The sequence below is a fragment of the Geotrypetes seraphini genome, chromosome 2, assembly GCF_902459505.1.
Source record: "Geotrypetes seraphini chromosome 2, aGeoSer1.1, whole genome shotgun sequence".
NCBI lineage: Eukaryota > Metazoa > Chordata > Amphibia > Gymnophiona > Dermophiidae > Geotrypetes > Geotrypetes seraphini.
This window is the reverse complement of record NC_047085.1, coordinates 481,068,325-481,081,232: the sequence shown is the minus strand read 5'-3', so window position 1 is coordinate 481,081,232 and position 12,908 is coordinate 481,068,325.

The following is a 12,908-nucleotide window of genomic DNA, read 5'->3' as shown; positions in this document are numbered from 1 at the left end:
TTACTAAGCAAGGTACAAAATTGATAAAAAAAATATAAACATATATTTAGACATATAATTTAAAATTTAGAATAATGGATTAGGCAAATTGACTTACAACCGACTAAATACACAAGGTAAGAGGGAACAGAACTACAATTCAGTGTTTTAAAGTACGGAGGAGAACCATAAATGGAGAAAACAATAGGGAGGAAAAAGTGCAATCAAAGAAGGAAACTAATATAAAGTTTAAACATAATTTAAAGATTAAAAGCATCTTTAAAAAGAAAACTTTTTAAATGACTCAAGTCATTTTCCTCTCTTAAATGCTGAGGTTTGGCGTTCCAAAGCTGCGGAGCCATCACTGAAAACATATCATGTCGTCGTGTTCCAATAACTTTCAAAGAGGGGACTACTATAAGCTTTTGATTAGTAGACCGGAGAGAACGTGAAATACTATAATGGAGCTCAGGAGCCCTGACATCTTTGACCATTCTTATGATGGACCATAGCTTCACAATATGCAGTTTTCTTGATGAGCAAAATAGGTACTAGAAATATATATGCTCACGCATTTTGTTTTTACTCCAAAAAATTTTTGCTGAAAATTCTATGTATTTTCTGAGAAATCAAATAGTAAAAGCACAATAATAATTGTGCAGTATAAATGTATCTTAATCTGAAAAGACACTGCAATAAAAAGCTTGTTTCTCGTTCTAGATAAATGGTTTTACATAATATAACAGATCTCAAAAGAACCTAGGAAAGCCTCACACTCACCAGGGCTGAAAGATGTATCATGTAAAAAGCAAGCCACAGGGCAGTAAGATTCATTTCCCCAAACTAGCAAAGTACTGAGCTCTGCAATGTCACCTCCAAGCACCTTCTTTCCTGCTCCAGCTTTCTCTCCATTGCTGATAGACAGTATTTGTCTTTTTGCACTGGGATGACGTCGTATGAGCTAAATATTAATAATGCCAAGGCATAATTGAATTCTCTCGCCCTTTGACTTTGTCATACCTTCTAACATATGTTCACACATGTCATGATATTGCAGCTTCTGAAGGAACTGCTTTGGCTTTTATCTCTGTATCTGAGAATAGTAATTGACATTCAAAAGCTCAGAAAAGTTGGTAATATGGGGGCCAATGTCCTAGCTATGCTAAAATCAGTCACCAAAATGCTGCATTAAAGACCTATCCCCTAATTCTATATAGTACATCATAAATTAGGTGGGATCAATTTTTCACCCTGTCAAAAATTACATAGACTAGGGGACACTCGATGAAACTGCAGGGAAATACTTTTAAAACCAATAGGAAGAAATATTCTTCACTCAGAGAATAGTTAAGCTCTGGAATGCATTGCCAGAGGTTGTGGCAAAAGCAGAAAGTGTAGCTGGTTTTAAGAAAGATTTGGACAAATTCATGGAGGAAAAGTCCATAGTCTATAATTAAGACATGGGGGAAGCCTCTGCTTGCCCTGGATCAGTAGCATGGAATATTGCTACTCCTTGGGTTTTGGCCAGGTACTAGGGACCTGGATTGGCCACCATGAGAATGGGCTACTGGGCTTGATGGACCATTGGTCTGACTCAGTAAGGCTATTCTTATGTTCTTATACACATGGAGGGGCATTTTTGATAGTATGTCTAAGTGTGACTTTGGACCTCTAAAAGTCGGGTCAGAAAAGCAACCATTTTTGAACCCACAAGACAACTATCTTTTTTTTTTTTTTTTAATGAGTCATCTAGACGTTCTGGCCCTTAAGACATCTGTCTTTTTTGGCCTTTTTTGAAAATCAAAACATCCAAATGCAAAATGTCCAAAATAACTCCATTTAGACATGAGAGGGGCCAGTATTTTCATGGACTGGCCACACAGACATGCCAACAGAACAGTTGGGCGCCTTAGGGGGCACTGCTGTGCAGTGGCATACCTAGGGTATGTGGCACCCGGGGCCCATCATTTTTTGACACCCCCCCACCCACCCCCCATGTAAAAAATATTTTTTGTAATAACCATGAACATAAGAACGGTATAAATGGTCAGAATAGAAACAGGGAGTGAAAATATTCTTTTATTGAACCTCATATATGTAACCATTATTCCAAACATAACATAACATAAATTATGTCTGAATTGTCATGACATCAGAAGTATGTATGGAGTAGTTGCAGGTGATGCTTGGGACAGTTCTGATTGTGTTAGTTCGGTTTTATGTGTTTTTTGAATAGAAGGGTTTTTATTTCTTTTTTGAAGGTTTTGTAGTCTGTGGTCGAGGTCAATGGGTTGTAGAGTTGGGGGTTGAGTGTTGCAGCTCGAATGGCTAAGAGGTTGTCAAACAGTTTTTTTTTTCTTTTGACGTTTTTGGTTGGAGGGTGTGTGAATGGTGCGTGAGTTCTCCTATGTCTGGTTGAGGTGGATTGAATTATTTAGCTGAAGAAATTAGTTACCCCCCCCCCCCTTTCCACACACATTAAGTCTCTTCCATTTTTGTTCCCATTTAAAAAAACACTGATAAGTTTCCAGAAAAAAAATACATTAAAATAAGAAGTGAAAACAAAGGCCCCTACAGATGAAAACATAACATAAGAATAGCCTAACTGGGTCAGACCAATGGTCCATCATGCCCAGTAGCCCATTCTCATGGTAACCAATCCAGGTCATTAGTACCTGGTCAAAACCCAAAGAGTAGCAACATTCCATGCCACCGATCCAGGGCAAGCAGACACTTCCCCCATGTCTTAATAACAGACTATGGACTTTTCCTCCAGGAATTTGTCCAAATCTTTCTTAAAACCAGCTAAGCTATCTGCTTTTACCATAACTTCTGGCCACTTCATTTTTAAGCTTAGATCTTTCCTTCCAAACAGAGACCTTGCTAGATGTCAAATACAGCACAAGGGAACTTCACACGGACTTAGCTGTGCAGGAAATGTGAATCTCCTCATACACCCACCTATAGTGCAAAAATGTGCAAAGGTCTGGTTTTTTCTTTCGATCACTACATAGCCTAATGCCACACAAGCAGCACTGTTACAAAAGGTCAATGCTAAGGTTAACAAAGTTTCCTTCCTTGGACCACAAGGAGATACTGACAAACCACTGGAAGAGATCCCAAATCAACTACCTAGGCACAATACCCAAAGACCCACTCAGTGTGTGAACCAGTTGAGTGGAGTGGACTAACTGGGGGGTGGAAATGGGCCCGGAGTTTGCTCAGGAGAATTTCCCAGACCACCTCTTCCTCTCAACACATTGACACACTGTCGCCACCACCACCACCACCACTAGGAACACCTCACCGGGTAGGCCAGCAATACTTATAAACTTTATAAAACACATTATTATATTTTTTTATAAAGCACATATTTTAACTGAACTCTCTGACATCTTCAGCCTTTCCATTCACAAAAATAGAAGGAAGAAAAGTTCCCATTTCCTGCTGTCTCATGTCCCCGGCCTATACAATATTTTTCTTCTGCAGACCCTTCAAAAGTCTGAACAAATCCTCATTTCACTTGCATTATAAAGTACTGAGGATGCCATCTCTCCCCAATCCCAGGTCCTAAAGTCTGAGACAATAGCACAAACTGCCCGATTCAGGAAGAAAAATTTCAATTCAGCCTATTTAATTGGTTTTTCGATTCGATTTTCCTGCCCAGTTGGGTGATTTTTTTCAAAAATCCTGGTGGGTTTTATAGCTTTTTCACCCCCTTTGGCTTCTCCTAACCACACTGGCGCTGTGGTATAAACAAAATAAAGAAACAAAAAGGACTTTTCCTCTCTCTGTTAAATCCTAGCTCACGTTTGTGGTCTAACACCAGCTCTGGCAGGATACACATTTCAAATCTGACATATTGTAATCACAAAACAGAAAATAAAATTAATTTTTCTACCTTTTTTTGTCTGGTTATTTTTCAAATCTTGTTGGTCCCAGGCTCTGGTTGTCTTCTGATAACTTGCTTGCCAGGGTCTCCTTCTTTCTTCATGCTAACCATCCATCTGCCATCTCTGTCCTCCCTTTCCATTTCCCTTCCCTCCCCAGGAAGTCTGGTATCTTTCCTTTTTTTCATCTCCCTCCACAGATCCACCTTTTCTTAACTACCCTTTCATCCGGCATTTCTCCCTCCTTCTCCACCACCCCAGGGCCCACCATCTCTCCCTTTGTTTTCCCAATTACCTTCCTATCCAGTATCTCTATCGCTCCTCCACACCATCCCTTGTGTCCAATTTCTCTCCCTTTCTGTTCCTTCCCTCCCTACATCCCATGTTCCATCATCTCTCTCCCTCTCCTCTATTTTCAGACCCATTATTTCTTCCCCCCCAAAGCCTGGCATATGTACGTCTCTTTGAACACCCCCTTCCCTCTGTGTACTTCTACACCAGGGTCCCCCCAAAGGCCTGTCCCCCCCCTTGAAGGCCTGCACCCTCCCCCGAAGGCCTGCACCCATCCCCTTGTAGGCCTGCCCCCCCCCTTAAAGGCCTGCCTGCCTGTCCCCCCTTGAAGGCCTGCCTGCCTGTCCCTCCCCCAGAAAGCCTGTCTCCCCCCATGAAGGCTTGTCCTCCCCCTTTTAAGGCCTGCATCTCCCCCAGGAGGCCTGCCTGCCCACCCCACCCCGAAGGACCGCTCGTCCCCCCTCCCACCCCCCACCCTGACGTCCGGTTCTTCCCCTCTGGCCTTCCCGCACCATTTAGAGTAGAAGCAGCCTGCAGCAAAATCGCGATGCCAGTGATCTTGAGCTGCTTGTGCTGTCCTCCGCTGCGGACCCGCCCCCCTCCTCTGACATCAGTGGAGAGGGCGGGACTGCGGCAGAGGACAGCACGAAGCAGCGCAAGATCGCTGACATCGCGATCTTGCTGCAGACTGCTTCTACTCTAAATGGTGCGGGGAGGCCAGAGGGGAAGAACCAGACATCGGGGGAGGGGGGGGGAACGGACGCCGGAGCACCCCCTCAGGGCTTGCACCCGGGGTGGACCCTCCCCTTAGTACGCCACTGCTGCTGTGAACCTCACATGAAGGGTGCCAGGTATACATTTCACCAGAACCCCCATATAGTGTATGGTAAGCCCTCCAAAACTCCCCCAAAAACCTGCTAAACCCACTTGTCTACCATCCCAATAACCCTGATAGCTTCAGGTGTCACCTATATGGCAGTACAGTAGGTTTTTGGTGAATTTTGGTGGCCTTACATTTTCCACCATAAATATAGTGGGTAGGGTGTGATATGGACTGTATCCCCCTCTGTGGTTGACTACTATGCCCGCCAAGCTACTCCAGACACCTGCTTGCTGTTCTACTATCTGCCACTGTCATAGAGGCTGGTATGTACTGGGGGAGGGTTCACATCTTTGGGGGGTGAGAGGGGGCCAGTGATCACTGGAGGAGTGAGGGGGGTCATACCTTCATGCATCCAGTAGTCTTCTGTTCAGTTTGGGTATCTTTTTGGCATTTATGCACTTTTAGGGTCGAAATCCGAATGTCTAAATGGCGCCCTAGACTTCGACAAAAAGATTTCATTACCCCTGCAAGTCCAAGTCCTAAGGCTGCCCTAATACCGCCCAAAACACGCTTCTAATGCGCTCCCTTAAGAATTAGACGTACTGGAGGAAATCTGACCTTCAAGACGTCTGAAAAGCCCGTTTTGAAAATCAGCACTTGGACGACGTCCAAGTGCCACTTTATGCCGGGTTTTTTTGTACGTCTTTCTGGTATGAAAAATGAGCCCCTTAGACAATATTCTATAGTTTGGCACCTAAATGCTTTAGCTTGTAACTGCAAATGGGGTGGGTGGAGCATGTGGGTGGGGCACAGGAGATTCACACACTTAGATGCCAACCTACAGAATACTGTAAGTTGCACGATTGGGTGCCAACATTCATGAGACCGTGCTTACACCTGCCTTTTCCATGTTGTAAGTATAGGGGCCTAAATTTAGGCACCTAAATATTTGCACTCAAATACCAACTTAGGATCTAGTCCAGGGGTGGGCAACTCCGGTCCTCGAGGGCCGGAATCCAGTCGGGTTTTCAGGATGTCACCAATGAATATGCAGCGTCGTTTTGACCGCCATCGCTACAACCGGATAATGCCAGGTCTTGCGCAGGCTTTGGCATTGAATATCTAGTTTTTGGAAAAGCCAGCTATGGGTTAGCAGATAAACCCCCTCCTTTACTAACGCGTAGCCTGGGTTTTAGCGCCGGCAGCGGCGGTAACTGCACTGATGCTTATAGAATTCCTACGAGCGTCGGAGCGGTTACCACCACTGCTGGCGCTAAAACCCGCACTACGTGTTAGTAACGGAGGGAGAAGGATAGCATAGTAATTTATGCGGTCTTCTTTATCCACTAACCTTGGCCGAATAGGTCTGAATATCAGAACCTAATTAGCCTCCACACACAGGAGCACCCTCGACATGACTGGCTTACAGTTCAGCATTAACTAGTCATTTTCAGTGAAAATAATTGGTTAAATGCTATAGAAAATGATTGAGTCGGAGGGTTACCAGACGTCTGGATCTCCCCAGACCTGTCCTCTTTTTCGAGGACAAGTCCGAGGGTCCAGACAACTTTTCAAAATCCTGTCAAAATGGGCTTTGGGAGGGGGGATCCGCCCATGTGGGGACGCAACATGGTGACGTTACGCGAACTCACACGGGCGAGCGACGTTATCGTGTCACATCCGCGAATGTGCGGATGCCGTCTGAGGGCGGGGCTGGGGGGGTGGAACTGGGTGGGCATGTGGGCGTGGCCATGGGTCTGGATTTTTCTTTGGGAAAATCTGGTAGCCCTAGTTAATCACCAACAGCAAGTTAACTACTGGGTGGCTGTTCCCAGCTGGCTATCTCGCTCTGAGTATCAGACTGTTAATTCATAGCACCCTTTGTAGAATTGGCTCCCTCCTCTACGTACTACAGATGTTTTGCATATTGGCATTGAAAGTGGCAATAGCCTGAGGTCTAAAGAGAACCACTGTCTCAACCCCACTCCTATGTAACATTTCTATAGCACTACACAGCCCTGTACACCAGACATGGAAGAGACAGTCCCTGCTCGAAAGAGCTTACAATCTAGTTATGACAGACAAACTGGACAAAAAGGCACACCTATACACAGTGCTCAGGTGGGGAACCACAGAGGGTGTGATAAGACCGATATGGATGCTTAGCTGATGTGTTGGAGTTAGGAACTTAAAACAGCATCAGAGAAGTACCTGGAAATCCCCATCCCACCGAGACACTAAACTAGAGTGCCATATCTCAAACCCTCTTCCTCTCTGTCAGCTCTAGTAACCTAAGTCCTCCCCAATCTAGCATGGGGTAAAGACCATCTACAGCAGTGCTCTCAAACTCGCGGCCCGGGGGCCACATGCGGCCCGCCAGGTACTATTTTGCGGCCCGCTCTGTACTAGTGCTAACCACTCTTTGCAGTGTCCTCCGGCTTCCCCCCTGGCCTCCCACTCTTACCTTCAGATAATTACCGCAGCCTGCAGAGAGGATTGCCGGTGCTGTAGCGATCGTTGCAGGCTGCTATCGTCCTCAGCAGCACGTTCCTTCTGCCGCGATCCTGCCCCTGACGTCAGAGGAGGGTCAGGATCGCGGCAGAGGGAACGTGCTGTGGAGGCTGATGGCAGCCTGCAAGGAACGCTACAGCACCGGTGATCGTCTCTGCAGGCTGCGGTAATTAGCTGAAACTAAGACCGGAAGGCCAGGGGGAAGATGGAGGACACTGCAAAGAGAGGGGAACATGCAGGCCTTCGGGGAGGGAGGGGGGCGAGAAGTTCATAAACTATAAAGAGTTTTACCTCATGCAAAATTGTCATTTCTTTAATAAGATATTAACTATTTTTTCTGCGGCCCTCCAAGTACCTACAAATCCAAAATGTGGCCCTGCAAAGGGTTTGAGTTTGAGACCACTGATCTACAGCAACAGATACTTCCCCTCATCAATCGTGGCCCCACTTTGAATACCGTAGGATGGGGGAAATATGAGGGGCTGGAGGGAGGAGCTCGACAATGGCTTCAGGATAAATGGAGAACTGGGGAGGGGGGTTCTATTTTGGAGCCTTGCTTGGGTGAGGTTTGGGACGCACAAAGCACATTACCTTTTTCAGGTGGAGGTTGGGAAAGACCACAGGGTACTTTGGCCACCTATTATTGCCACCAGTAATTGCGTTACCTTACTGACAGCAGTAGCACGTCACATTATTTTCTCAAAATACGGTGTTTCAATGCTGAACTATGTCCAGCAATGATGAATTGCGTAAAGATATAACTGTTTTTATGTGGTTACTGTTTATGCAGTTATTCTAACTGGTTAAAGCTGAATAAGTGCCAACTCTGCCCCCCAAATACCCACAAAAGTAATTAATTTTGACTTAGGTGCCACTAGACATTTTCAGTGGCATTATCTGGGTAATATCACTGAATATGCCCAATTAGCCCCAATTTAAAATGGCCAGAAGGTATTTATCGACCCCAGAGTTTAATTACTTTTAGCATATTGGATATTCAAATTTATATTTAGGATCAGAAAACATTGTCATTCAAATTGACCATTATCTTGCGTTAATAGCTAATTTAATAGCTTTCTGCCTAAGTTTCAACTCAAGGAAGTTAAAATGACTGAAAGCAAACCGGAATATTCCGGTCCCCTCTGCAGTGCCACACTTTATAAAATCAGAGCCATGTAGGAAAGAAAAGTGGCTGTTCAGTTCATTAAGAAGCAAATATATCATACTGCATTCAGAATAGTTATAATTTAAAGCCTTATATTTCCTGCTGTGCCACACGAATCTGACTTTCTAATTCTTCTATTCAAAATGCTGTGTTCCAAGTAATTTGCCTAAGGACACGGGAGGAAGGAGGTCATTTTACAAGGAACTTGAGTACAAAAGACAGTGCTTTACACTCAAGTAAGCTCTCTTATAATTTCCAAGGGGCATACATGCATAAAAACTACATATTGTATATAAAAACAGCATCTGCTTTACTTGATACCCTTTTACTAGGGGTTCTCACAAACAGCCATTAAGGATATAGAAGCAGGACTGACACTTTGCCATATGTGCCTAGTCTAACTGACAAAAGAGGGAATTTTTAAAGGTCTAGGAAAATTATGCATGTACAAAGCCGATTCTCATATAAAAATGGGCATAGAGATGTAAGATTCAAGTTTTATTGCAATTTCTTATACCGCTCATTCAGACTTCTGAGCGGTATACAATTAAAAATAAAATAAAAATTATTATATATATATTTTTTTTTTGTTACAAAAAAACAGTATTACAGGTTAAAACTTTAAGTAAGTGGGAAGACAGGTCCTCAGGGCCATCCAGGGTGGGTACTGGCAGCTAAGGACACTTTATCGCCTGGCAGAGGCATTGATTTTGACACACCTAGATTATTGTAATATGCTTTACTTGGGGACTGACTACGATTAAATATGGGGCGTTGCAGCAATTGATGAATTCTACTGCGAAGTTGATTTTGGGAATCTCACGCACAGAACATATCACCCCTGTGCTAAAACAGCTGCACTGGCTCCCAGTGTCGCCAAGGGTTTGTTATAAAATGTTATCGGTGATGCATCAGAGTTTATACGGATCTGCTCCTTTGAATTTTCAATCTCTGTGGGAGGCGCATCAGCCGAGGAGGAATCTAAGGTCTGAGGGTACTATGAGATTAACTTCCATAACGGAGAAAACGGTCCGGTATGCTATATCGAGAGCAGCAATGTTGTCCATGGCAGGGGTAAAATTTTGGAACTCCCTCCCTGGCATCCTGAGGACCTGCTATGACCGTCTACAGTTTAGAAAGATGTTGAAAAGGCACAACTGTTTGTGGAGGCTTTTCTCTGAAATTATGTTGGCAGGCATATTTTAATAAGAATCCTGAACTGTGATTGTTGCACTTTATTTAGTGGGGATGGTTAACGTGTAAATTCATTGAGCTTTTGGCATTATTTTAAGAGGATTAAATCACCATGTCATTGCAATGGAATCTGAATGCATTTTGTAAATGTACTGTCCATGAACTATTGTGAATGTTTTAACTGTTAACCACTTAGGGCTCCTTTTACTAAGTGCACTAGCGTTTTTAGTGCACGCAGGAAATTACCGCGTGCTATGCGGAAAAACTAATGCCAGCTCAATGCTGGCGTTAAGGTCTAGCATGTGCGGCAAGGTAGCGTGCACTATTCCGCGCATTAAAGCCCTAACGCAACGTAGTAAAAGGAGCCCTTAGTTATAGTCGGTTTAGAAATTTTAGAAATAAATAAAATAAATAAATAAGTAGTGATTTTGGAAAAACACTACTTGCACACAACATTCACAGATTTAAAGAGGGCATGATCTGGATTTTAGTTAGGGCTAAGATAAGTCCGAGGAGCAGAAGTATGGAGCCTGTTGCAGGTAGTCCAAAGTTCTGCTGCACATTTATTTATTATGAAGATAGTATGTAAAGAGGCCTTAAATGTATATCATCCTTAAAACTCAAATAATTGATAACAAGAAAAATTGGAAGGGAAGATAATGCTTATTACACAAATCAGTTCTAACTATACTTATAACTGTATCAAAGCCATCCTGGCATCTAATAAATCAATAATTTCCAAAGATTGCATATGTAAAAATTATTTGTTAATACTAAATCAAGATTCTTTATTAGATATTTATCAATAAAGCTAAGTGTTTCCTTTCCTCCTTTTATTTCTCTATTTTTTCCTTTTTTATCCAATTACAGCGGTTTTGCACATTATATATTTTTCATATTTAATGAGCTGTTTTTGCACATAATATTATTTATTTGTAAGTTTTTTTCACATGAACTTTATAAAAAGGTTTCTTAAGATATATTTATTGAATTTCAAAAGAATTTTCAAAAGAATTCTCTAAATTTCCATACATTCATCACATGAACACAAATTAAGATTCAAATATGTTATAATAAATCTAGTGATACCAATTTTATTTGGGAATAAAGCGTTAATAAATTCATTAGGGAACAAAATTTAAAATTAAGTAGTTGAATAAATAAAAAATAAAAATTGTCTGGTAGGGGGTGGTGGACATAGATGATTATAACAATATACAAGACAGAAACCTGTAATGGTATACATCATAAGAGGTTCCAAAGGCTGAAGTCTGTATAGTTTATGATATGTCCTCCACTTTTTTGTTTTAAATATCTAATAAGGAATCTTGATTTAGTATTAACAAATAATATTTACATATACAATCTTTGGAAATTATTGATTTATTAGATGCCATGATGGCTTTGATACAGTTATAAGTATAGTTTGCACGTTTATTTATTGGCATTTATTAACTGCCTTTTCATGAAGAGATTCGCCCAAAGTGGTTTATAACACGCTGAATAGAAATCCAATATTTCCTTATCTGTCCTGGTACAGTCGGTTCATAGTCAAATGCCCGCAAGACAAAAGCACGCAGACAATTGCGTGAAGACAATTGAGCGCAACGACAATTGCGCGCGAGACAACTGAGCGTGAGACAATTGAGCGCAACGACAATTGCGTGCAGGACTTTATAGCGTGGCGGCGGTGAGTGGGTCGCAGTGAAGCGGTTTAAGAAGATCGGGACATTTGCCGGACGTTTGAAGGAGCTTTTTTCCTCTTACCTCTCTTTTTGAGTGCAATGCCGCCGAAAAGGAAAGGGGTGTTGAGGGCTGTTCCCTCGCCAGCCCTCTCTTCGACACCCATGTAGCAAACTATCCAGCAAACGGTGGAACGCTTCTTTATGACTCAATCGACGGCAACCCGAGTTATCGGAGGAGGTGACCCGGTTTTGGGAGAAGGCGGTGGAGAGCTTTTCTCCCTTTCGGGGAGTGAAATATCTCTGTCCCCTCCAGATCCTTTCGTCCCCGGGTGTCCTGCTACAGCCGGGACTCAGCAGCGGGAGAAACATGACCCCGGAAGGGAAATCATGGGACTGCCTGGTGAGGGCGCTGGACCGGAACGAGCAAGTGCAGGGAAGCTGAAAGAACCAACAATCAGCATATCTACACCTACACCATCGGAGGCTTCCTTGGGAGATATCTGGGTGCTTCTGCAACGTATGGAGGCTTCTATGGCTAAAAATACTGAGGAGGTAACAAATATCAACTTTAAAATTGATACTTTAACTAAATCTATTGACTCAGTTAAACTGGATTTCTCAAACCAAAACAAACAGATACAGGGGGATATACAACAGCTTCAAATGTTTAAAACAGCAATAATTAAAGATAATTCCTCTATACATAGGAAATTAGAGCAATTTGAAAATTATAATAGGAGATTGAATCTTCGTATATTGAATTTCCCAATTTCATCTGTTACTCCGCCTATTGATTTCTTCAAAAGATATTTGATTGAAAATTTGGGAATTTCTCCTGAAAATATTCCTCCTTTAAATAAGATTTATTACTTGCCAAACAAAAAATTTCCTCAGGAAAAAAATGTTGAACAAGAGAAAACTAATGGACAAGAGGAACAGATTGACTTTGCCAATGTTACTGCTCTTTTGGAACAAACCTTGAACCCAGATACTGCAAGATCTACACTTCTAATATCTTTTGTTTTTGAGCAAGATTTAAATATGATCTTAAGATTATACTTTAAAAATTCTCAAAAATTATTTGGGGCACAACGTATTTGGATTTATCCGGATGTCTCTAAAGTGACTCAGGAGCGAAGGAAAGAATTTATTTCCCTACGACAAGAAACTCTTAAATTGGGTGCTACATTTCTTCTAGCTTACCCCTGTAAATGTTTGGTAAGGTATTTGGGAGTCAAATATGTTTTCTTTTTATCAGAACATTTAAAGGAGTTTCTAAAAGTTAAAAAGATTACTAAGAGTTAAAGGTTCACCAAGGAATGATGTAGAAAAGGATAAAATAAATTGAAGGGTAGCCATGTCTCATTAAG